Genomic DNA, 24025 nt, shown 5'->3' with positions numbered 1-24025 from the left:
CTCTCTCTTTCTCTCAAAAATAGATAAACATTTAAAAAATTAAGATCATTCCTAGGGCGTATTAAATTGTTAGTAAATAAAAAAGTAATTTTTTAAAAAAAAGTAAGTTTAAAGAATAATTCTTTAAAAGAATATAGAGATTTTTAAATTATGCTTTAAAATTGAATGACAAATACATCAATTACCTGATATCTTCATGCTAGAATAATTGCTATCATAAGGCAAGAGACTCACCGAAGAGATATTATAGATGTCAGTATACTACACTATAATCACTATAGAAATATTTTACATATTTTAGAGACATTAGCAGATCACTATCCTAAACAGATTTCTCTGATTAAAGTCCTTGTACAATAACATTATATGAAACAACAGACATAAAAATAATTAACAATAAATCCAAGTAGGGTTGCCTGGTTGGCTCAGTCAGTTAAGCATCCAAATTGGGTCAGGTCATGATCTTGCGTGGGTTCAAGCCCTGCTTCAAGCTCTGTGCTAACAGCTCAGAGTCTGGAGCCTGCTCTGATTATGTATCACTCTCTCTCTCTACCCCTTCCCTGCTCATGCTCTGTCTCTGAAAAATAAATAAATGTTTAAAAAAATTAGAAAAAACAAACAATAAATCCAAATAGAAGTTCAAAGATTCTAGCATAGATGCATAAAATCTAGAAACCCAAATTCTGAAAACAAACACTTGGAATGATTGGGTTATAAGATTCATAAGGACAAAATCTGGCAAATTCACAATGGCCACCAGGTAGCACCCTGTAAACCCTAAATGAATACCTGTGAAAATCCATCCACAGTAGTGATAAATTGGACACAAAATCAAACTCTTCTAGGAAAGCTCCTAGGAATAGAGGACTTGACCAGTCTATGCCCCACTTGGTAAAAGGCAAAAGATTTATACGATCTGAAGAGAAACCAGAGTATGTGCCCCACTTGGAACCAAATTAACCTGGAAAATTGTAAAGATAGGTTATAGACTTGGACCATGCCCAAAAAGATCCTTTGAGCATCACCAAGTAAATGTTTTTAATTGCTTCCCTCTATGGTTTTTGAATATATACTAGTAATAGTACATTCATTTTCTGGATAGGCTAAAACATTTTCCTGTTGAAAAGTATAACACTTTCAAAAATTAGAAGACTATTAGATATTGTGTTTCCTATGTAGAATATTCTGTCTTATTTATCCAATAACATAGGGACACATCTCACTGGAAGTCTTTTGTGAATTTTAGTTACACATTGTTTTTGCTGTCCACTGCAAAACCTTATTGTCTATATCACTGCCAATCATCTAGAAAAAATATGAAAGAGCTCAACATAACTGAAAAGCTATATCTATTAGAGATCCTAAGCTGAGATACTCTAAGAACATCCAGAAATTGATAGTTCCTGAAAATGAACTGCTGATTCGAGATCTTTAGAATAAGCTGTTAACTACACATTGTAGAACATGTCTGTTCCAAGACTATTGGAACAATATTCTTCTATATATCACACTCTTTTTTAAAAAAATGTGTATTTTTGAGAGAGAGAGACAGAGCATTAACAGGGGAGAGGCAGAGAGAGAGAGAGAGAGGGAGACAGAGAATCAGAAGCAGACTCTAGGTTCTGAGTCTCAGCACAGAATCTGATGCAGGGCTTGAACTTGTGAACCACGAGATCATGACCTGGGCCAAAGTCAGACGCTTAATCAACTGAGCCACCCAGGCGACCCTATATCACACTCCTTCTTAAATACTTTTGTCATGTTTTTTTCTTTACTGATTTAGAGTTGTATGCTTATGATTCAGTCTGTCATGTTCCCCTAAACAATAATAATGATGTTCTTAGATAAAACCTTTTCTAAATACAGTTATCTCCTCTCCTTACTAAAACGGGGGGAAAACATTAAATAAACAAAATTGTTAATGTTGGGAAAGAAAAAAAATTAAAAATAAAAACAATCACTTCTTTAATTCTGTAAATTGGTTGCACTTTTGTACAAATAGTACAACCAATTTGAAAAATAACATGAATATATATGGTAAAAATATAAAAATTCATATTAGTGTATCAGATTATATTGTGTTATATGTATTAATATTTATATTAATATAATATGCTGCTTTAAATATATAAAATTATGTAATAGGTAAAGTTATATTATTAATTCCCTCCAGATTACATTTTTTGTTTATAATATACAAATGAAGAAAAATGTTCTTTTGCTAGAAGAGGGGTATATAACTATTCTTTGGCTCCAGCAGAAACTGTGTATCAAGACCACACCCAGAGCCAATATATCTATAATTTTACTGAGATTGACCAAGTTTCTTAGCACTCCTGGATCCTTTTTCCTGTATGAAAATCAGTCTGTTTAATGCTGACCCAGAACCAAGGTTAATTGATCTGTAAGGCTATTTGCAATATTATTCCATGGGTATAATATCCCAATACCCTCAGTGAACTATACTTCTTAGAAGAGTCTGAAGGGTGCTTGGTAGGCTCAGTTAGTTAAGTGTCCGACTCTCGATGTCAGCTCAGATTGTGAGTTGTCACATCTCGTAGTTGTGACATGGAGCCCCACGTCTGGCTCTGCACTGACTGTGGAGCCTGCTTGGGATTCTCTTCCTCCTTTTCTCTGGGCCCCTCCCCTGCTCACTTTCTCTCAAAATAAATAAATAAACTTTAAAAAAAAAAAGAGTCTGGTAGGAGAAAACTCTTTCTAGGAAACAATCCCCAAGGGTGTTTTCCCCCATCCACACACTTGAGGTGGTAATAAAAAAGGTGTTCTTGGGGCGCCTGGGTGGCTTAGTCGGTTGAGCGTCCGACTTTCGCTTAGGTCATGATCTCGCGGTTCGTGAGTTCGAGCCCCGCGTCGGGCTCTGTGCTGACTGCCAGCTCAGAGCCTGGAGCCCATTTCAGAGTCTGTCACTCCCTCTCTCTCTGACCCTCCCCTGCTCGCGCTGTCTCTCTCTCTCCTTGAAATAAAAATAAAAAAATATATATATATATAAAAAATAAAGTATCTGTTTAAAAAAAAAAAAAGGTGTTCTTTCACAGTTTTGTTCTTTTAGTAGAATAAAATTACCTTAATTTTCTTTGGCCAGCCAGGTAAGAGCCTGTGCCATTACTAAGACTTCTCATTTTACAGGGAATAACAGTTTTCGTGAGATAAAACTGTCAATATCTAAGCCAAAAGAAAAGACAACCTGACCACCTAAGGTAGACTCAAGGATTTGTTAGCCTTATTTTACTCGTCAGGCTTGTGAAATCTTGGTTCATGGTTATAAAGTACCTAACTTTCCCTTTTCAAGTTTTTTTAATGTTCTTTTTTTCTAATTTATTTGTGAGAGAGAGAGAGAGAGACAGGGTGAGCAGGGGAGGGTCAGAGAGGGAGACACAGAATCCAAAACAGGTTCCAGGCTCTGAGCCAGCAGTCAGCACAAAGCCTGACGTGGGGCTCAAACCCACAAACTGTGAGATAATGACCAGAGACAAAGTCAGACGCTTAACTGACTGAGCCACCCAGGCACCCATACTTTCCCTTTTCATATTATGGGTACTTCTAATTGTACTTGTTTGCCTCACTGTTGTTCAAGGTCTATTGTCCAGAATATTAAATGCACTTCTGTAGGAAAATACTGCTTGTTTAGAAGCAATGATAACAAGTAATGATTAGAACTGGTCTTAACCTGAATGTGAAACAGAAAACCACCAAAACCCTAGAGGAGAAAGCAGGAAACAACCTCTTTGACCTCAGCCACAGCAATTTCTTACTCGACACATCTCCAAAGGCAAGGGAATCAAAAGCAAAAATGAACTATTGGGGCCTCATCAAGATAAAAAGCTTCTGCACGGCAAAGGAAACAACAAAACCAATAGGCAACCAACAGAATGAGAAAAGATAGTTGTAAATGACATCAGATAAAGGGCTAGTATCCAAAATCTATAAGGAACTCCCCAAACTCCACACCCAAAAAAACAAATAATCCAGTGAAGAAATGGGCAGAAGACATGAACAGACACTTCTCCAAAGAGGACATCCAGATGACCAACAGACACATGAAACGTTGCTCAGCGTCCCTCATCATCAGGGAAGTACAAGTCAAAACCACACTGAGATACCACCTCACACTGGTCAGAGTGGCTAAAATGAACAAATCAGGAGACTCTAGATGCTGGTGAGGATGTCGAGAAATGGGTACCCTCCTACACTGTTGGTGGGAATGTAAGCTGGTGCAACCCCTTGAAAACAGTGGAGGTTCCTTAAAAAATTAACAATAGAAGTCCCCTATGACCCAGCAGTAGCACCTCTAGGAATTTACCCACGGGATACAGGAGTGCTGATGCATAGGGGCACATGTATCCCAGTGTTGATAGCAGCACGTTCAAAAATAGCCAAATCATGGAAAGAGCCTAAATGCCCATCAACTGACAAATAGATCAAAAAGATGTGGTTTATCTATACAATGGAATACTACATGACAATGAGAAAGAATGAAATCTGGGCATTTGTAGCAACGTGGATAGAACTTGAGGGTACTATGCTAAGTGAAATAAGTCAGGCAGAGAAAGACAGATACCATATGTTTTCACTCATATGTGGAACAGGAGAAACTTAACAGAGGACCATAGGGGAGGGAAAGGAGGAAAACAAAGTTAAAGAGAAGGAGGAAAGCAAACCAGAAGAGACTCTTGAATACTGAGAACAAACTGAGGGTTGATGGGGGTGAGGGGAAAAGTGGTGATGGGCATGGAGGAGAGCACTTGTTGGGATGAGCACTGGGTGTTATATGGAAACCAACTTGACAATAAACTATAAAAAAAAAAAAGAACTGATCTAAAACCTGTTCAACTTCTCAACAACTCACCTCAGTGAACACAATATTAAAAGCCAGCAAAGCAGCATCTGCTCCTCACTTCTGAACGTCAGCCAATCAATTGCAAACTCTCTCTAGTAAACATGCTTTGCAGTGTCAGTCAACAACAACCTCACCTGAGTAAGCACACTTCTATTGATGACATTAACCCATGTATGTCTCTGAAAATCTATTGATCCACAAGTCCTGTAAAAAATCCCTTTCTTCCTTTTTTATTTTTATATTTTTACGTTTTTAAATTTATTTTGAGAGAGAGAGACAATCCAAAACAGGCTTCATTCCAGGGCTCTAACTCATGAACTGAGAGAGAGATCAGGACCAGGGCCCAAATCAAGAGTCAGTTGCCTAACCGACTGAGCCACACAGGCACCCCTAAAAAATCCCTTTCTATAATAAACAATTCAACACTATTTATTGTTTATTTAACAACTTTTTAAAAGTTTATTTATTTTGAGAAAGAGAGAGAGCATGCACATGCACTCACATGGGAAGGAGCAGAGAGAGAAGGAGAAAGAGAATCCCAAGCAGGCTGTGTGCTACAGAACCCAACACAGGGTTCAATCCTATGAGCCATGAGATCGTGACCTGAGCCAAGATCAAGAGTTGAACGCTTTACCAACTGAGCCACCTAGGCACCCCTCAACGTTATTTTTTAATGTCAGATAGTGAGTGTTGGTCTAGTCATATGACAAATATGACTCTGTCCTTAAAGATACACATGAAATATTTAGAGTAAAACACAACAATGTCCTCAACTAAACCTCAGACTGTACAGTAATATTCATTTACAGGACAGATAAAGCAAATGTGGCAAAAAACATTAACAATATTTTGTTAGTAAACGTAGGTGAAAGTTCAGTAGTACAGTCTGTAACTTTTTTGTAAGTTTAAACTATTTGTCAAATTTAAGAAAACAAAAGCAGAGACATCAGCAAAATGATGGGATAGGAAGTTTCAAGCCCTTGTTCTCCCAGAGGAACTGACTTAATAAGATAGGTACCAAATCGCCTTTGCAACAACCAGAAAGCAGTTAAGAGGTTGCAGCAGCCCAGATGAGTGTAAAGCCAAAAAGAAACACATGGGAGCAAGGAGAAAAGTTCTTCCCTTTTGCCTGTCCTATCACCATTTTTCCACCAACATACCACCATACTATCACTGTTGGAAGAAAACTCCTTGGGAGGAAAAAAGAATGTGCATTCAGCATTTTGGCTTTTCAGAACAAGGGGTTTAGTTTCATCTTGCCTGACTCAGATGATGATGAAAAAGAAACGGAGGTATACTTTGGATGCCAGGTTGTGGAAAGGCAGAGAACAATGGTCAGCACCACAGCTTTTTTTTTTTTTTTTTTTTTTTTTACAAATAGTTTATTGTCAAATTAGTTTCTACATAACACTCAGTGCTCATCCCCAAAGTGCCCTCCTTCATGCCCATCCCCCCCTCCCCCCCACATCCATCAGTCCTCAGTTTTTGTCAGCATTCAAGAGTCTCTCATGGTTTGCCTCTCTCCCTTTCCCCCACCATTTCCGCCCTTCTTCTCCCCCTTGGTCCTCCGTCAAGTTCCTCCTAATCCTCCTATACGTGCAAACATATGGTATTTGTCCTTCTCTGCCTGACTTATTTCGCTCAGCATAACACCCTCAAGGTCCATCCATGTTGCTACACATGGCCAGATTTCATTGTTTCTCATTGCCATGTAGTATTCCATGGTATAGATAAACCACATCTTCTTGATCCATTCGTCTGTTGATGGACACTTAGGCTCTTTCCATGTTTTAGCTATTGTGGAGAGTGCTGCTATGAACATTGGGGTACATGTGCTCCTATGCCTCAGCATTTCTGTATCCCTTGGGTAAATTCCTAGCAGTGCTATTGCTGGGTCATAAGGGAGTTCTATTGTTAGTTTCCTGAGGAACCCCCACACTGTTTTCCAGAGGGGCTGCACCAGTTTACATTCCCACCAACAGTGCAGGAGGGTGCCCGTTTCTCCACATCCTCGCCAGCATCTAGAGTTCTCTGATTTGCTCATTTTAGCCACTCTGACTGGCGTGAGGTGGTATCTCAGTGAGCACCACAGCTTTTATAGTGCCAGAGGGACAGTGGTACTGCAGACAGACACTAGGGGAAGAAAGAGATTGTGGGTTCCTGAGAAGAAACATGGACAAACTTCTTTAACTGGGAACTATTACATGCACCAGCCCAGAGAAGACACATCCCCAAGAAAAGGTTTAAGAACTCCCCAGAAAACAAGAAAATAGACAAAACAATCTTTTTAAAAAAATGTTTAAGTTTATTTTTACTATTTATTTTGCAAGAAAGAGAGAGTGCGCATGTGCACAAGCGGGGGAGAGACAGAGAGAAGGAGAGACAGAATCCCAAGCCGACTCTACCATCAGTGTAGAGCCCAATGGCGGGGCTTGAACTTACAAACTGTGAGATCATGACCTGAGCCTAGATCAAGAGTTGGATGATTGACCAACTGTACCACTCAGGTGCCCCAACAGTCTTGGAAAGCAAACTTGCAAGACTTTCTGATTTTATTTTTTAAAGATTTTTATTTTTAAATAAAGATTATTTATTTTGAGAGAGTGTTCATGAGAGAGCAGGGGAAGGTCAGAGAGAGAGAGAGAGAGAGAGAGAGAGAGATTGAGAATCCCAAGCGGGCTCCATGCTATCAGTTCAGGGCTCGATCTCACAAACCATGAAATCATGACCTGAGCCAAAATCAAGAGTCGGACACTTCACCAACTGAACCACCCAGGCACCCCAAAATATTTTTAAATTTATTTTTAAGTAATATCTATGCCCATCATAGGGCTTGAATTTGCAACCCGAGATCAAGAATCACCTGCTACAATGACTGAGCCAGCCAGGTGCCTCAAGACTTTCTGATTTTAAAACTTATAATAAAGCTACAGGAATCAAGAGAAATGTGTTATTGGTATAATGAGAGATCTGTAGATTAGTGGGGCAAAATACAGTCCAGAAGTAGACATGTGTGTTCAACTAAATCTTCACAAAGACACCTAATTCACTGCAGGAAAGGATACCTTTTTTCTTTTTCTTTTATTATTTATTTATTTATCTATTTATCTTTTATCTATCTATTTATTTAAATATAGTTGACACACAATGTTATATCAGTTTCAGGTGTACAACACAATGATTCCATAAGTCTATATATTATGCTATGCTCACCACAAATGTAGCTACCATCTGTCACCATACACCTCTACTATATCATTCACCATATTCCTTATGCTGTGCCTTTTATCCCCATGACTTATTCATTCCGTAACTGAAAGCCTGTATCTCTCACTTCCCTTTCCCCATTTTGTCCATCCCCCACCCCGTTCCCTCTGGCAGCCATCAGGTTTGTTCTTTGTATTCATGGGTCTGTTTATGCTTTTTGTTTGTTTTTGTTTGGTGTCTTAGATTCCACATATAATTTAAATCTTGTGGTATTTGCTTGGGGAAAGAATACTTTTTTTAAAAAAGTGTTGCTAGAACAGTTAGATCTCTGTATGAAAAACAAAAAGAAGAAGAAAAAGAAAAAGGAAAGGAGGAAGAAAAAAAGAAACTTGCCTGTTACCTAACACCGAACACCATATAGAAAATTAACTCACATTAACAGAACTAAAAGTCAAAATAAGACCTATGAAATGGCTGGAGGAAAACAGAGAAAAAAATCTTAGTAACTTTGGAGTAGGTAAATATTTCTTAAATAGGACTTTATAAAACTTTAAAACAAAAAGATACTTGAACTTTAAAACAAAAATAATAAATTATCTTTCATCAAAATTTAAAGTTTCTGCTCTTCAATAAACACTGTTAAATGAATGAATGAATGAATAGGAGCCCTTGGCTGGCTCCATCTAAGAAGAACATGTGACTCTTGATCTCAGGGTTGTGAGTTTGAGCCCCATGTTGACTGTAGAGATTATGTAAATGAATAAATAAAAACTTAAAAAAAAAAGAATGAAAGAAAAGACTGGTGGAAATATTTGCAAAACAGATCCACCAAAGAACTTGTATCCATAATAAATAACTCTTACAATTCAATAATAAAGATATAAATAATAATTTTTTTTTTCTTTTTAGAGAGAGAAAGAGAGCAAGCAAGCAGGGGAGAGGGGCAGAGGGAGAGAAAGAGAGAATCTTAAGCAGACTCCACACTCTGCACAAAACCAAATGTAGGGCTCAATCCCACAATCCTGGAATCATGACCAGAGCTGAAATCAAGAGTTGGATGTTCAACAGCCTGAGTCACCCAGGTGTCCCCAAAATAACATATTAATGGACTAAAAGGTATATAGATGGCAAATAAGCACATTAAAAGATGTTCAATATCATTAGCCATTAGAGAAATACTGAAACAACTTACCACACCAAAGTTTTTGGTTCTTTTTTTTAAAGTTTTAAAAACTTATTTATTTTGAGAAAGACAAAGACAGTGTGAGCAAGAGAGAGGCAGAGAGACAGGGAAAGAAAATCTTAAGCAGGCTCCTCACCATCAGTGCAGAGTCCAAGGAGCGGCTCAAACTCACGAAACCGTGAGATCATGACCTGACCCAAAACTGAGAGTCACCCAACTGAGCCACCCAGGTTCCCCTGTTCTTTTTTAAAAAAATATGGGAAACGTCACAAACTTATGTGTCATCCTCACGTAGGAGCCATGCTAATCTTCTCTGTATTGTTCCAATTTTGGTATTATGTGCTGCCAAAGCCAGCACTTACCACACCAAGTTTTGTTGAGGATGTGATCAGTTAGATTTTATTCATTAGTGGTTAGAATGCAGAATAGTAGACATTTTAGAAAACAGTAGCAGATTAGATTCTCAAAAAGTTAAATATAAATTTACCATAAAATCCTGTCATTTCAGTCTTAAGTATTTACTTAAGAGAAATGAAAATGTCCACACAAAGACTTGTACATGAATGTTCATAACAGTTTTATTCATAATGATCAAAAACTGGAAAAAGCACATATCCATTAACCGAAGAATGCTAACAAATTGTGGTATGCAATGGATTACTACTCACTAATAAAAAGGAATGATACAAATAACAAATTTCAAAAGAATTATATTAAATGAAAAAAAACAGATACAAAAGACTACATATTCTATGAAATTCTCAGAAAGAACAAACTATAGTGAGAAAAAGAAAAAGCTCAGTTATAGTCAGTGGCCAAGGGATGGCAGGAGAAAATTGACTGCAAAGAGGTACAATGTCACAATGTGAGGAGATACAAATTTTTTTTTATGTTTATTCATTTTTTTGAGAGACAGAAAGACAGAGTGTGAGCAGGGGAGGGGCAGAGAGAGAGGGAGACACAGAATGTGAAGCAGGCTCCAGGCTCTGAGCTGTCCACAGAGCCACAGAGCCTGATGTGGAATCCACAAACCGTAAGATCATGACCTGAGCTGAAGTCAGATGCTTAACCAACTGAGCCATTTAGGTGTCTCAGGAGATACAAATATTTTATAATCATGTTTACAGTGGTGGTTATATGAATGTATATACTTACCAAAGTTTGTTGAATTATACACATAAACTCGGTGACTTTATTTTATGTACAATATGTCATAATACAGCTAATGAGCATAAATAAAATTAATTAATATAGAGACAAGTGTGTATAATCTGCTACAAAAGAAGTGGATTGGGGAAAGGAGAAATAGAATATATGCATTGCATTTATGGAGACTGTTGTTATAAGGATGTCTAAGACCCTGGAAATAATAGCTCCTGAGGACTAGAAATGGATAGATGGACAATTGGGATACAAGGAAGAACATTCATAATAGGTCATCTGTACATTCTAAGTTTTATAAGGATGAGCAGATAAACTAGCCAGAAATTAAATTAAATTTAAAGCAAGAAAATTAAAAGCAAAATCTTAGTTGATTAGATGAAGAGGTGTATAAATAGATGCTCAACTGTGCTTACAGATACTGCTATTTAGTCAGAAAGCACATAGAGTCTTTCTCCCGTAGGATTAAAACTTGAGCTAGAATACCAGTATTTGTCTAGCACTGCAATATCTAATACAGCACCCTTGGGGCACCTTGGTGGCTCGGTTGAGTGTCCAACTTCAGCTCAGGTCATGATCTGTCTCCGTGGTCAGTGAATTTGAGCCCCCGCATTGGGCTATGTGCTGACAACGAGAGCCCGGAGTCTGCTTTGGATTCCATCTCCCTCTCTCTCTGCCCCTCCCCTGCTCACAATCTGTTCTCTCTGTCTCTCAAAAATCAATGAACGTTAAAAAAAATTTTAAATAAATATATAAAATGGCACCTATAACTTTAACAATAAAAACAAACAAAAATCTTACCACAACACTAATTGTTTTTACCTTCTAACCTTGTTCTTTCTGGGTTTGTAAGAAAGGATTCATATACTGGAACAACTTTCCCTATATCTGCCTGCAATATGTGAATAAATTGCCAATGAGACATGCTTATCTAGTATATAAATACATTAGTAATGTGGGAAAATGTTGATTTTAAATGCAACCAACTTTCTAAACCCAACCTTCTAGGTTTTGTCAAGGATACTTGTCTGTGCACCCGTTTAACATCTGATTCTCTGTAACATTTAAAATCTTTACTCTGTCTCTATTAATAGATTATCCTTGGGGCAGAACCTATGTCTTATATATCATGAATAAACTCTTATAAAGGCAAAACTATGAGATTCTATTGGAAAATGTTTTAAGTTCGCTTTGATTGACAGCCCTTGAAACAGAATGATTATCAGCTTTGTCCAAGAACATTCTGGTCACTTTGGATTAAAAAGAAACACAGCAAACAAAAATTTAAGTTAGGAGAAGACAGGTAATTTTTATGCTGACATTATTTTAATGGACCCAAGTTTTCTTAGAATTGCCCCCTTTCCCCTTTCATGCTTGCTTTCTAAAAATAATAAAAAAATAAATAAAAAATTAAAACAAAGTGTACCACTTAATATTTTAAACAAATCTATATTACTATATTCAAATATAGATACTTCCCATTAAAATGACAACATAAGACATACTTGAAATTATTGCAATTCACCATAAATGTTTCTAGCTCTACACAGTCTTCCTTTTATCCTTTTATCTTCTTACCCTTGACTTACCATTCCTAAACAGCTCATTAATTTATTAATGCAGCTACCACTTATAACATTGAATGAATTTGTCTAGTGGACTCTGAGCAAAAATAACATTTTCATTTTAGGAAGTCCAATACTCTGCATGCCTACATATTTCAGATGGTACCTGTATAGAATAAAGTATCGACATATACCCTAGAGTCCTCTAAGAATACAGGTTTAGGTTAGGAATTATACATTTTTCTAAATATTCAAAGGCATGTAACATAATGCAGTATTTATTATGATTTTTTAAATTCTCTTTTGTATTTATTTATTTAGAAACATTTTTGAGTATAGCTGACACACAATGTTACATTAGTTTCAGGGGTACAACATAGTGATTCGACATCTCTATGTTATGCTATGTCCATGACAAGTATAGCTACCTACCATCTTTCACCATACAATGTTGTTATAATATCATTGACTGTAGTCCCCATGCTGTGCCTTTTATTCCTATGACTTATTCATTCCATAACTGAAAGCCTGTATCTTCTACTCCTCTTCATGCATTTTGCCTGTTTCCCCACCCCCATTCCCTCTGGCAACCAACAGTTTATTCTCTGAATTTACAGGTATGATATTATGATAACTTTTTTAAAAAATTTTAATTCCAGTATAGTTAACAGATAGTGTTATATTAGCTTCAGATGTACAATATAGTGACTCAATAATTCTGTATGTTACTCAGTGTTCATCATGATAAGTGTACTCTTCTTAATACACTTCACCCATTTCACCCATCCCTGTCTCCTCATAACCAACAGTTTCTTCTCTATAGTTCTGAGTCTGTTGTTTGATTTCTCTCTCTCTTTTTTTTTTGTTTGTTTTATTTCTTAACTTTCAGATATGAGTGAAATCATATAGTGTTGGTCTTTCTCTAACTTAATTCATTTGGCATTACACTCTCCATCTGTGTTGTTGCAAATGGCAAGATTTTATTCTTTTATATGGCTGAGGAATATTCATATATATGTATGTAGATATATACCACTTCTTTATCCATTCATCTATGACGGATACTTGGATTGCTTCCATAATCTGATTATTATAAATAATGCTGCAATAAACATAGGGTTGCATATATCTTTTTGAGTTAGTGTTTTTGTATTCTTTGGGTAAATACCCAGTAGTGGAATTACTGGATCCTATGGAATCCTATTTTTAATTTTTTGAGGAACCCTCATACTGTTTTCCACAGTGGCTATACCAGTTTGCATTCACATAAGTGTTCCTTTTTCTCCACATCATTGCCAACACTCGTTTCTTGTGTTTTTGATTTTAGCCATTCTGACAGGTGTGAGGTGACAGTTCATTGTGGTTTCAATTTGAGTTTCCCTGATGACTAGTGATACAAAGCATAAATTCACATGTGTGTTGGCTATCTGTATGTCTTCTTTGGAGAATGTCTGTTCATGTCTTCTGCCAATTTTTTACATTGGATTATTTGTTTCTTTGGTGTTGTTTTACAAGTTCTCCATATATTTTGGATAGGAACCCTTAATCATATATGTCATTTGCAAATATCTTCTCCCATTAAGTAGGTCGTCTTTCAGTTTTGTTGATTGTTTGCTTTGCTGTGCAAAAGCTTTTTATTTTGATGTAGTCCCAGTAGTTTATGTTTGCTTTTGTTTTCCTTGCCTCAGGAGACATATCTAGAAAAATGTTGCTATGGCCAATGTCAGAGAAATTACTGCCTGTGCTCTCTTCTAGTATTTTTAAGATTTCATGTCTCACAATTAGGTCCTTAATCCATTTCTAATTTATTTTTGTGTATGGTATAAGAAAGTGGCCCAGGTTCATTCTTTTGCACATAGCTATCCAGTCTTCACAACACTATTGTTGAAGAGACTGATTTTTTCCCATTGCATATTCTTTCCTCTTTTGTTGAGGGTTAATTGACGATATAAGATGGGTTTATTTTAGGGCTCTCTATTCTGTTCTTTTGATTTATGGGTCTGTTTTTGTGACAGTACTGTACAGTTTGATTACTATAGCTTTGTAGTCTATTTTGAAATATGGCATTGTGATACCTCCAGTTTTGTTCTTCTTTTCCAAGACTGCTTTGGCTATTCAGGGTCTTTTGTGGTTTCATACAACTTTTAGGATTATTTGTTCTAGTTCTGTGAAAAATGCTGTTGGTATTTTGATAGGGATTGAATTAACGCTGCATATTGCTTAAGGTCATATGGACATTTTAACAATATTTGTTCTTCCAATCCATGTGCCTGGAATATCTTTCCATTTGTATTGTCTTCAGTTTCTTTCATCATTGTTTTATAGTTTTCAGACACAGGTCTTTCACCTCTTTGGTGAAGTTTATTCCTAGGTATTGTATCTTTTTTGGTACAGTTGTAGATGGGATTGTTTCCTTAATTTCATTTTCTGCTTCTTCATTATTAGTGTATGTAAATGCAATGACTTTCTGTACATTGATTTTGTATCTTGCAACCTTACTGAATTTATTTATCAGTTCTAGTAGGTTTTTGATGGAGTCTTTAGGGTTTTCTATATATAGTATCATGTCATCTGAAATAGTGAAAGTTTGACTGTCCTTACCAATTTGGATGGCTTTTGTTTCTTTATTTGTCTGATTGCTATGGCCCAGACTTCCAGTACTATGTTGAGTAAAAGTGGTGAAAGTGGACATCCTTGTCTTCTTCCTGACATTAGAGGAAAAGCTTTCAGTTTTTCCCCATTGAGTATGACGTATACTATGGGTTTTCAGATATGGCCTTTATTATATTGAGGTATGTTTCCTCTAAACTTACTTTGTTAAATGTTTTTGTCATGAATGGATGTTGTACTTTGTCAAATGCTTTTTCTGCATCTATTGAACTGATCATGTGGTTTTTATCCTTCTCTTTTTGATGTGATGTGTCACGTTGATTGATTTGTTCATACTGAACTACCCTTGCATCCCAGGAATAAATCCTATTTGATCCTGGTGAATGATTGTTTTAATGTATTGGTGGATTTGCTTTACTAGTATTTTGTTGAGGGATATTGCATGTATATTCATCACTGATATTGGCCTGTAGTTTTCTCTCTCTCTCTCTTTTTGTGGCTTTATTTGGTTTTGGAATCAGGGTAATGCTGGCCTCATAAAATAAATTTGGAAGCTTTCCTTTCTCTTCTATTTTTTGGAATAGTTTGAGAGGAATGGGTATTAACTCTCCTTTAACAGTTTGGTAGAGTTTACCTGTGAAGCCATCTGGCCTTGGATTTTGTTTGTTGGGAGTTTTTGAATTATTGATTCAATTTCATTGCTTGTGGTTGATCCGTTCAAATTTTCTATTTCTTCCTGATTTAGTTCTGGGAGATTATATGTTTCTAGGAATGTATCCATTCTTCTAGGTTGTTCAATTTGTGGCATATAAACTTTTTATAATATTCTCTTATAACCCTTTGTATCTATGTGCTATTAGTTGTTATTTTTCCTCCTTTATATCTGATTTTATTTATTTGGGTTTTCTCTCTCTCACTCTCTCTTTTTAATGAGCATGGCTAAAGGTCTATCAATTTTATTGATCTTTTCGTTGCTTTTGTTTATTTGTTTGTTTGTTTTACATACAGCATAAACACTTTATTAACAGTTACAGATCATCCCTGTGAGCCAAGTGTTGACCCAGACATCCAGGACCTAGCCACCAGTTCAGCACAACTTCTAGCTTTTTGTTCTGACTCCAAAAGGTAAGCATGTTGCCCTCATGCTTGGGGCCTTTCAAGTGGCAGAAGATGGAGTGGCTGGTTAGTCCATGAACTCCACACACATACCTGTGTGCACTGTCCCTGTGAGCTGGTTTCGCCCAGCATGTTGGTGACCCTGGCCACCTTGAAGAGCTTGTGGTATGGCATGATGGTGGTATGGCAGCCATTGGGTAGAGAGCTCAATTTTGTTGGTCTTTTCAAAAACCCAGCTCCTGGTTTCATTGATCTCTTCTATTGGTTTTCTTTTTTTAGTTTCTAATTCTTGTATTTTTGCTCTAATCTTTATTATTTCCTTCCTTCTACTGGTTTTGGACTGTATTTTTTCTTCTTTTTTCTAGCCTCTTTATGTGAAGAATGAGTTGTTTATTTGAGATTTTTCTTACTTCTTGAGGTAGACCTATACTGGTATGAACTTTCTTCTTGGAACAGCTTTCGCTACATCCAAGAGGTTTTAGACTGTTATCTTTTCATTTTCTTTTGTCTCCATGTATTTTGCAATTTCCTCTTTGATTTCTTGGTTGACCCATTCATTGTTCTGTAGCATGTTATTTAACCTCCATGCATTTGCATTCTTTACAGATATTTTTCTCATGAGTTAATTTCTAGTTTCATAGTGTTGTGGCCAGAAATGATGCATAGTATGACTTCAGTCTCTTTGAATTTGTTAGGACTTGTTTTGTGGCCTAACATATGATCTATTCTGGAGAATGTTCCATGTGTACTTGAAAAGAATGTGTATTCTGCTGTTTTAGGATGGAATATTCTGAATGTATCTGCTAGATCCATCTGATCCCATTTGTCATTCAGGCCACTGTTTCCTTATTGATTTACTGTTTGGATGATCTTTTTAAGGCCCCTATTATTTTTGTATTGCTATCTATTATTTTCTTTACGTTTATTATTAGTTGCTTTGTATATTTGGGTGCTTCCATGTTGGTTGCATAAATATTTACAATTGTTACATCTTTTGTTGTAATTGTTGGATTGTTGTTTTGTTGGATTGTTCCCTTCATGATTAGATAGTATCCTTTTTTGTCTCTTATTACAGTCTTTGTTTTTAAGTCTATTTTGTTTGATACCAGTTTTGTTACTCCAGCTTTCATTCACTTCCATTTGCATGGTAAATGGTTTTCCATCCTTCCACTTTTAAAAACAAACTTTTTTTTTAATGCTTATTTATTTTTAAGAGAGAGACACAGAGCACAAGTGAGGGAGGGGAAGAGAGAGAGAGGGAGACAGAATCTGAAGCAGGCTCCAGGCTGTGAGCTGTCAGCACAGAGCCCACCGCGAGGCCAAACCTATGAACCATGAGATCATGACCAGAGACAAAATTGGATGTTTAACTGACTGAGCCACCCAGGCACTCCAAGTTTTGCATTTTTGTTTCCAAATTTCTTATTTAATTCATTTTTTTTTTTAATTCACATCCAAGTTAGTTAGCATATCTTGCAAGAATGATTTCAGGAGTAGATTCCTTAATGCCTCTTACCCATTTAGCCCATTTCCCTTCCCGCAACCTCTCTAGTAACCCTCTGTTTGTTCCCCATATTTAAGAGTCTCTTATGTTTTTGTCCCCCTCCCTGTTTTTACATTATTTTTGCTTGCCTTCCCTTATGTTTGTCTGTTTTGTATCTTAAAGTCCTTATATGAGTGAAGTCATATGATATTTGTCTTTCTCTGACTGATTAATTTTGCTTAGTATAATATACTCTGTTCCATCCATGTAATTGCAAATGGCAAGATTTCATTCTTTTTGATTGCCAAGTAATACTCCATTGTATATATATGCTACATCTTCCTTATCCATTCATCCATTGTACATTCTTTCACTTTTAATCTACATTTGTCTTTAGGTCTGAAATACGTCTCTTGTAGGTAGGATATAGATGGGTCTTTTTGAATTTTTTTAAATCAATTCCTTCACCCATTGTCTTTTGGTTGGAGCTTTTAGTCCATTTACATTCAAAGTAATTATTGATAGGCATGTAGTTACATCATTTGGTACTTGTTTTATGGGTGTTTTGTGGTTTTTCTCTATTTCTTCTCTTGTTCTCACACAGTTTACTGGCTTTCTTTAATCATAAACTTGGATTCCTTTCTCTTTATATTTGTGTGGATCTAATACTGCTTTTTGGGTTTTGGTTACAATTAGGTTTATATATAATATGTTATGCACATAGTACATAGCAACTTAATCTACATTAAGTTGATGGTTGCTCAAGTCCAAACCCATTTTTTCCTCCTCTCCTTGCCACATTTTATGTATATGGTGTCATGTTTTACATCATTTTATTTTGTAAGTCCCTTGACTCATTTTTAGAGATATACTTAATCTGTTTTTGTGCTTCCCACTTTTCTCACTCCTACTTTTGGTCTTTCCTTTATACTCAAAGAGTCCCCTTTAACATTTCTTGTAAGGCTGCTATATTGGTCATGATATCCTTTAACTTTTGTTCATCTGGGAAACTCTTTATTTCTCCTTCTCTTCCAAATGGTTGCCTTGCTGGATAGAGTATTCTTGGATGCAGGTGTTTTTCTTTCAGCACTTTTAATATGTCATGCCACTCCCTTTGGCCTGCAAAGTTTCTGCTGAAAAATCAGCTGATAGACTTATGTGGTTTCCCTCATATGTAACTGTTTTCTTTTCTCTTGCTGCTGTTAAAATTCTCTCATCACTACTTTTTGCTATTTTGAGTACTGTATGTCTTGTTATGAGCCTCCTTGGGGTGGGAAGTTTTCAGCTATTATTTCTTTAAATAAATTTGCTGTATCCTTTTTTCTCCTTTTTCCTTCAGGATCTCTATAATGTGAATGTTATTATACTTGATGGTTACTGAAGTTCATTAGTTTATTTTCATTTATTATTATTAATTTTCCCTTCTGTTCTGCCTGATTGCTTTCCATTATTCTGTCTTTCAGGTCACTAATCTGTTCTTTTGCTTCTTCTAAATCTACTATTTATTCCATCTACTTATTTTAATTTGAATTAAGAGTTCTTCATCTCTGATTTTTTGTTTGCTTGTTTTTATGTCTTTGTTCAGGGTCTTTTCTCAAGTCCAGTGAGTATTTTTAAGATCATTGCTTTAAATTCTCTATCAAGCATATTACATATCATCTGTGTCATTTAGCCCTTTTGCTATGATTGTTCTGTTCTTTCATTTGGGACATAGTACTCTGTCTCTTCATTTTATCTAACTCTCTGTGTCTGTTTTTATGTGTTAGGAAAGTCAGCTATATCTTCTGCTCTTGAAAGTACGGGGCTTATGAAGAAGAGGTCACATAGTGACTCTCTTTGCCTGTTGTGGACAGGGTTTGGTCCCTGTATTTTTAGTGGGCCATTCTGGGGCCACCTTGGGCTTAAGTTGAGTCAGACTAGATGTTTGCCAGAGATGTGGTAGCACTGGACTGCAGGTGTGCAGTGTCAGCACCATAGGTTGCAGTGGGAGGGAACCTGTAGCTGCCAGTGATAGACCAAGTTGGATGGGGTGGATCCATACTAAAATGCAGGGTGTAGGGCTCACTGTTAGCAAGTTAGGTAGAGAGTGTTGGAACCAGGCTGGTTCTTACAGGTATCCATGTGTTTATGGTGGGGAAGGGCAGGGAGGGAGGCAGGGAAGGTAAATGCACCTGCCAGCTCTTTTGTTTCTGGAGAAGTTTTCCCATGATCCCTGCCCATCCAGCACAGACTCTGAGATTAGCAAATACATCTTCCTGTATACCCCAGGCATTTTTCAAATTGCTGCTTCTATGCTATATCTCCATGGGCTGGTTGTTGTACTCTCTCTTTAAGAGCAAAGACTCAGCTTCCTTTCATACCGCTGGCTCTCTCATGTGCCCAGTGAATAAAAGGATTTTTTTTCATGTTTATTTAATTTGAGAGAGAATGAGTGGGGGAGGGGCAGATAGGAGGGAAAGAGAGAATCCTAAGCAGGTTCCATGTTGTCAGTGCTGAGCCTGATGCAGGCTTGATCTCACAATTGAGTGAGATCATGACCTGAGCCAGATACTTAACTGACTAAGTCACCCAGGTGCCCCCACAGTGATTTTTAAAGTTCCAGGTTTTCAGCCCTTCTGATAGTAAGACCTTGTGAAATTCAGCCCCTCTGGTTTTCAAAGCCAAATATTATGGGGATTCATAGCTCATGTTATGGAGTTCTCTGCATGGGGTTCCCAGTTTAAAGTCTGTTTCCTTCCCTCTTTGCACCACTCCTCACTCTTTATTGCTTCTCAATTCAAAATATTGCCTTATTTGTCTCTGAAAATGAGTTCTTTAAAATGTAACCTTTATGCATAGTTGCAGATTGTTAAGCTTTGTCAATAGAGGGCACTGGAGAGATGGGAGGAAGGAGCTTTCCATTCTAGTTGCAGTGTGTTTGCTCAGCAAGTTCCTGCATTGCACAAGGCTTCTTCAGCATCCAGCCTCTAAAGTGGGTCAGCAGCTCTGGCTTTTCCTGGCAACCACCTCAGATGATTTTGCAATGGAGGGTCTTCCAAGAAACACCTCTTTTTGAACAGACTTCCTAGGCAGAATGCTTTCTAGTAAGTTCCACCAGCACTACACCATAGTGACTTCTCTGACACCCAGCAACCATAAGAATCATTCTTTCCAGCAAGTTCTGGTTTTCTGGGGGGCTTTTCCTCAGGTCTTCTGCCGGGAGCCGCACCAGCCTCTCTGGATGGCAGTCACAGCAAGGAAATGGCAGTGTTTGCAGCTCCTGCCATGAGAAATGAAATCTGGTATCTCCTTCTGCTACTACTGGCTCATGTTGGATATAAGCCTCTGGTATTGACCAGGCCTCACAATATTCCATATCAGACTCATATTGTGAATACAGATGCCTCATAAGGAAAAGCATATTCCTGCCTTTGCAAGAGAGATTTTAGATGAAAGCTCTGTGGATGATTGTCAAAAGGCTCTTCTTATGGGCCTTGCAGATCCAAGACTTAGACAATAAAGGGGGTTAAGAACACAAGAGTTACAATTGAGCCTGGCCCCGAGACAAAGAGCCTAATTTAAAGTTAAGGTACAGATAAGGGCAGAACATAAGTCACTACATATATCTTTGCTAATTGGTGAAGCATAGCAGTCCCTTCCTCAGGGCCTACTTTCCACAAACACCCTCCCTTATACTGGCAGCTGGGATGAGGATAGATAAGAGTAACTAAAACATAAACCCAGGTGCAAAGACAGACATATTTATGGCCCCCATGGTGCTTGCACATTCAGCATCAAGGAAAAGGCTCACTCAAGCAATTTAGGAACAAGCCTAATATACATTCTTCCTCTTGTGATTAAAAATTGTCTAGAGGTCTACCCATGCAAAATAAGATAAGTTTGTTAGAATCTTAATCTGGAGGACTGACGTCAAGAATATGGGGAGGTTCTGCAAGAATACTTTTGTAAAGCCTGTTTCTGTACACCTTCCACTGATCAAAGCATCTTATTACAAATAATTAGCCCCTGTAAAAATTCTGTCTTCTGATGTCATATTATTGTTGAACCTTAAAATAAAGACACCAAAACCGACAGGACAGAGATGCCTGCCTGGTGATCAGAAAGAATCTTGGGGCTCTCTCATTCTCTTTCGCCGACACCGTCCATCCTTCAGGGACCCCTGGACCTGTCGGAGCCGGCGTGGCCTCCAACAGTCCTCTATCTCAGCCATAGGAATTGTGGCAGCTCCATTTATCTGCTTATATTTCCTTGTATATTTACTTTCCACTGGTCGATCCCTTGTTGCTCTACTCCCATGTCATAGTTAATAATATTTTGTTATGCGTCTTTACATATATATATATATATAATTTTATTTTAAAGAGAGAGAGCATGCATTCACAACTGGGAGAGAGGGTAGAGAGGGAGAGAGAATCTTTTTTGTTTCTTTTTTTAGAGACAGAAACTTTTTTTTAAGTTGATTTATTTGAGAGAGAGCACAAGCAGGGTAGGGGCAGAGAGAGAGGGATGAAGGAGTAGAATCCCAAGAAGGCTCCACGCTATCTGCCGAACCCAATGTGAAGTTTTAACTCACAAACCATGAGATCATGACAGCCAAAATCAAGAGTTGGGCACTTAACCAATTGAGCCACTTAGGTTTCCCTAGTGAGTCCTAAGCATGCTCCACATTCAGCACAAGACAACACAGGGCTCTGTCCCAGGACCCTGGGGTCATGACCCGAGCCAAAATCAAGAGTCAAACACTCAACTGACTGAGCCATCCAGATACTCTTATAATTCTTTGTATTACAGTTTCCCCATTCAGATTTCTTTATGGTTTGTCTCCTGATTGAACTCTAACTGATACAAATATAAAACATACATTCTCTATCACTTAACTCTTGGCATATAATAAGAATGTATGATAGCCTCTACCTTAATGTTCTCTACCTGGCTTTATGATTTTTAAGCTAATTATATTTCATATATCATATTTTATTCTAAACAAAAGACTAATGCTAATGCATTCCTTCACTTCATTAAGGATCTTCTATGTCAGTCTCTGTTACAAAGGCTTATAGATACAATAGTGGAAAACAAAAATCCAGCAAAAACTGCTCTTCTCAATGGAGCTTACCTTCTAGTGGGAGATCAAATCCAGATAAACAAACTATGTAATATGCGAAATTGTGATAAGTTCTAAAAATAAAGTAGAGAAGGGGATATGAAATTTTAGGGAATTGAAATTGAAGGCCCGGGAAGACTTTATTGAAATTGTGATTTTTGGGTGAAGATCTAAAGGCAGTGATCGAGCAAGCTGTGTGGCTATCTGGGAAGAATATTCCAGGCAGAGGGAACAGCATTTGGCTTTGAAAAAAAGAAGGGCTGAATTTTGCAAGTTCTTGCAATCAGCAGGGCTTAAAACCTGGAACTTTAAAAGTCATTGGGCTCATGGAAAGCCAGGAGGATGATAGGAAACTAAGTCTTTGCTCTTAAAGAGGGAGCACACCAACCAGACCATGGAAATATACTCCTGAGATAGGAGTATGCTAATGTGTCAAAGTATAATTGGGACACCAATGTGGCTAGGGTACAGATAATAGTGGTGGAGGGAGTAAAGGTAGAAATGGGAAATGAGTGGGGAGAAGTTGGAAGAGGGACCAGATCATGATGGGTCTCCTAGGTCATAGGAGTGACTGTAGCTTTTATTCTGAGATGGAAGGGTCTCAACATTCATCAATATACTGTTATTTTAAGAGTTCTTGTTTGTGCTTACAGAATATTGATTATAAAATACTTGATATTTTAAAATAGGAAAACAAAAAGAACCCTTTTTAGATTGCTCTGTAAGTCATCTCCATTTACTGCAATAGGAATAGAATTTCAGAAAACAATGTGACTAGTAGTTTGTGTACTATGTTTTGCATGTAATTTCAATTTAAATGGACATCTTGATTCAGTTAAATCTAATACTGTATAACTTTTTGGGGGACATCATGAGAATCACTGTGCAGTTACTAAGCCTTAGGCAAGTAATAGTCCTATTTATCATTGTTTGATAGTCAAATAAATACTCCAAAACTATTTTTTTTTTAAATTTTATAAATACTGTTAAGGATGTAGCCTTAGAGTTGTGGCCCAAGAGCCTTGTTTTCAGGGAGTTTGCTTTTATACATTTAGGTTTTGTAGTATATGATATCTTCTAGTGGTTTTCTTTGTTGAGTGTTTGTTCAAAAGGAAATTAAACAGCTGTGAATATGTTTTCAATATTTTTTAAAATAACACAAAACATGAAAACATCTTGCCTTCACAAAAACAGAGCCTGATAAATTTTTTTTGAGGGACACCAGTTGTAAAGTATATTCCTAAAAATCTTCCTTTTCATAAAATGTTCTTTCCAGGGGTGCCCGGGTGGCTCAGTTAGTTGAGCGTCCAACTCTGGCTCACATCATGATCTCTCTGTTAGTGAGTTTGGGCCTCATGTCTGGCTTGCTGCTGCCAGCACAGAGCCTGCTTTGGATCCTCTGTCTCTAGCTCTCTCTGTCCCCACCCTGCTTGCACTCTCCCTTTCTTAAAAATAGATAAACATTTAAGGGGTGCCTGGGAGGCTCAGTCAGTTAAGCGTCTGACTTTGGTTCAGGTCATGATCTCGCGGTTCGTGGTTTTGAGCCCCGCATCAGGCTCTGTGCTGACAGCTCAGAACCTGGAGCCTGCTTCAAATTCTGTGTCTCCTTCTCTCTCTGCCCCTCCCCTGCTCACACTGCCTCTCTCTCCCTCTCAGAAATAAATTAAAAAAAAAAACAAAACAGATTTAAATAAATAAACAAATGAATAGGGGCACTTGGGTAGCTCAGTCAGGTTAG

General features: G+C 37.3%; 1 non-coding gene across 1 annotated transcript; it reads right to left on the bottom strand.

Moving 5' to 3' along the window:
* Nucleotides 1–9498: 9498 nt before the first annotated feature.
* Nucleotides 9499–9606, bottom strand: LOC120222732. Its single transcript, XR_005526106.1, has one exon. It is a non-coding gene; the product is annotated as a U6 spliceosomal RNA (small nuclear RNA).
* Between the last annotated feature and the right edge of the window lie 14419 nt (nt 9607–24025).

This window comes from Hyaena hyaena, unplaced genomic scaffold (genome assembly GCF_003009895.1).
Source record: "Hyaena hyaena isolate Hyena2069 unplaced genomic scaffold, ASM300989v1 scaffold_900, whole genome shotgun sequence".
Lineage (NCBI taxonomy): Eukaryota > Metazoa > Chordata > Mammalia > Carnivora > Hyaenidae > Hyaena > Hyaena hyaena.
Note: the sequence above shows the minus strand (reverse complement) of the source record. Positions and strands in the feature narration are given on the sequence as shown.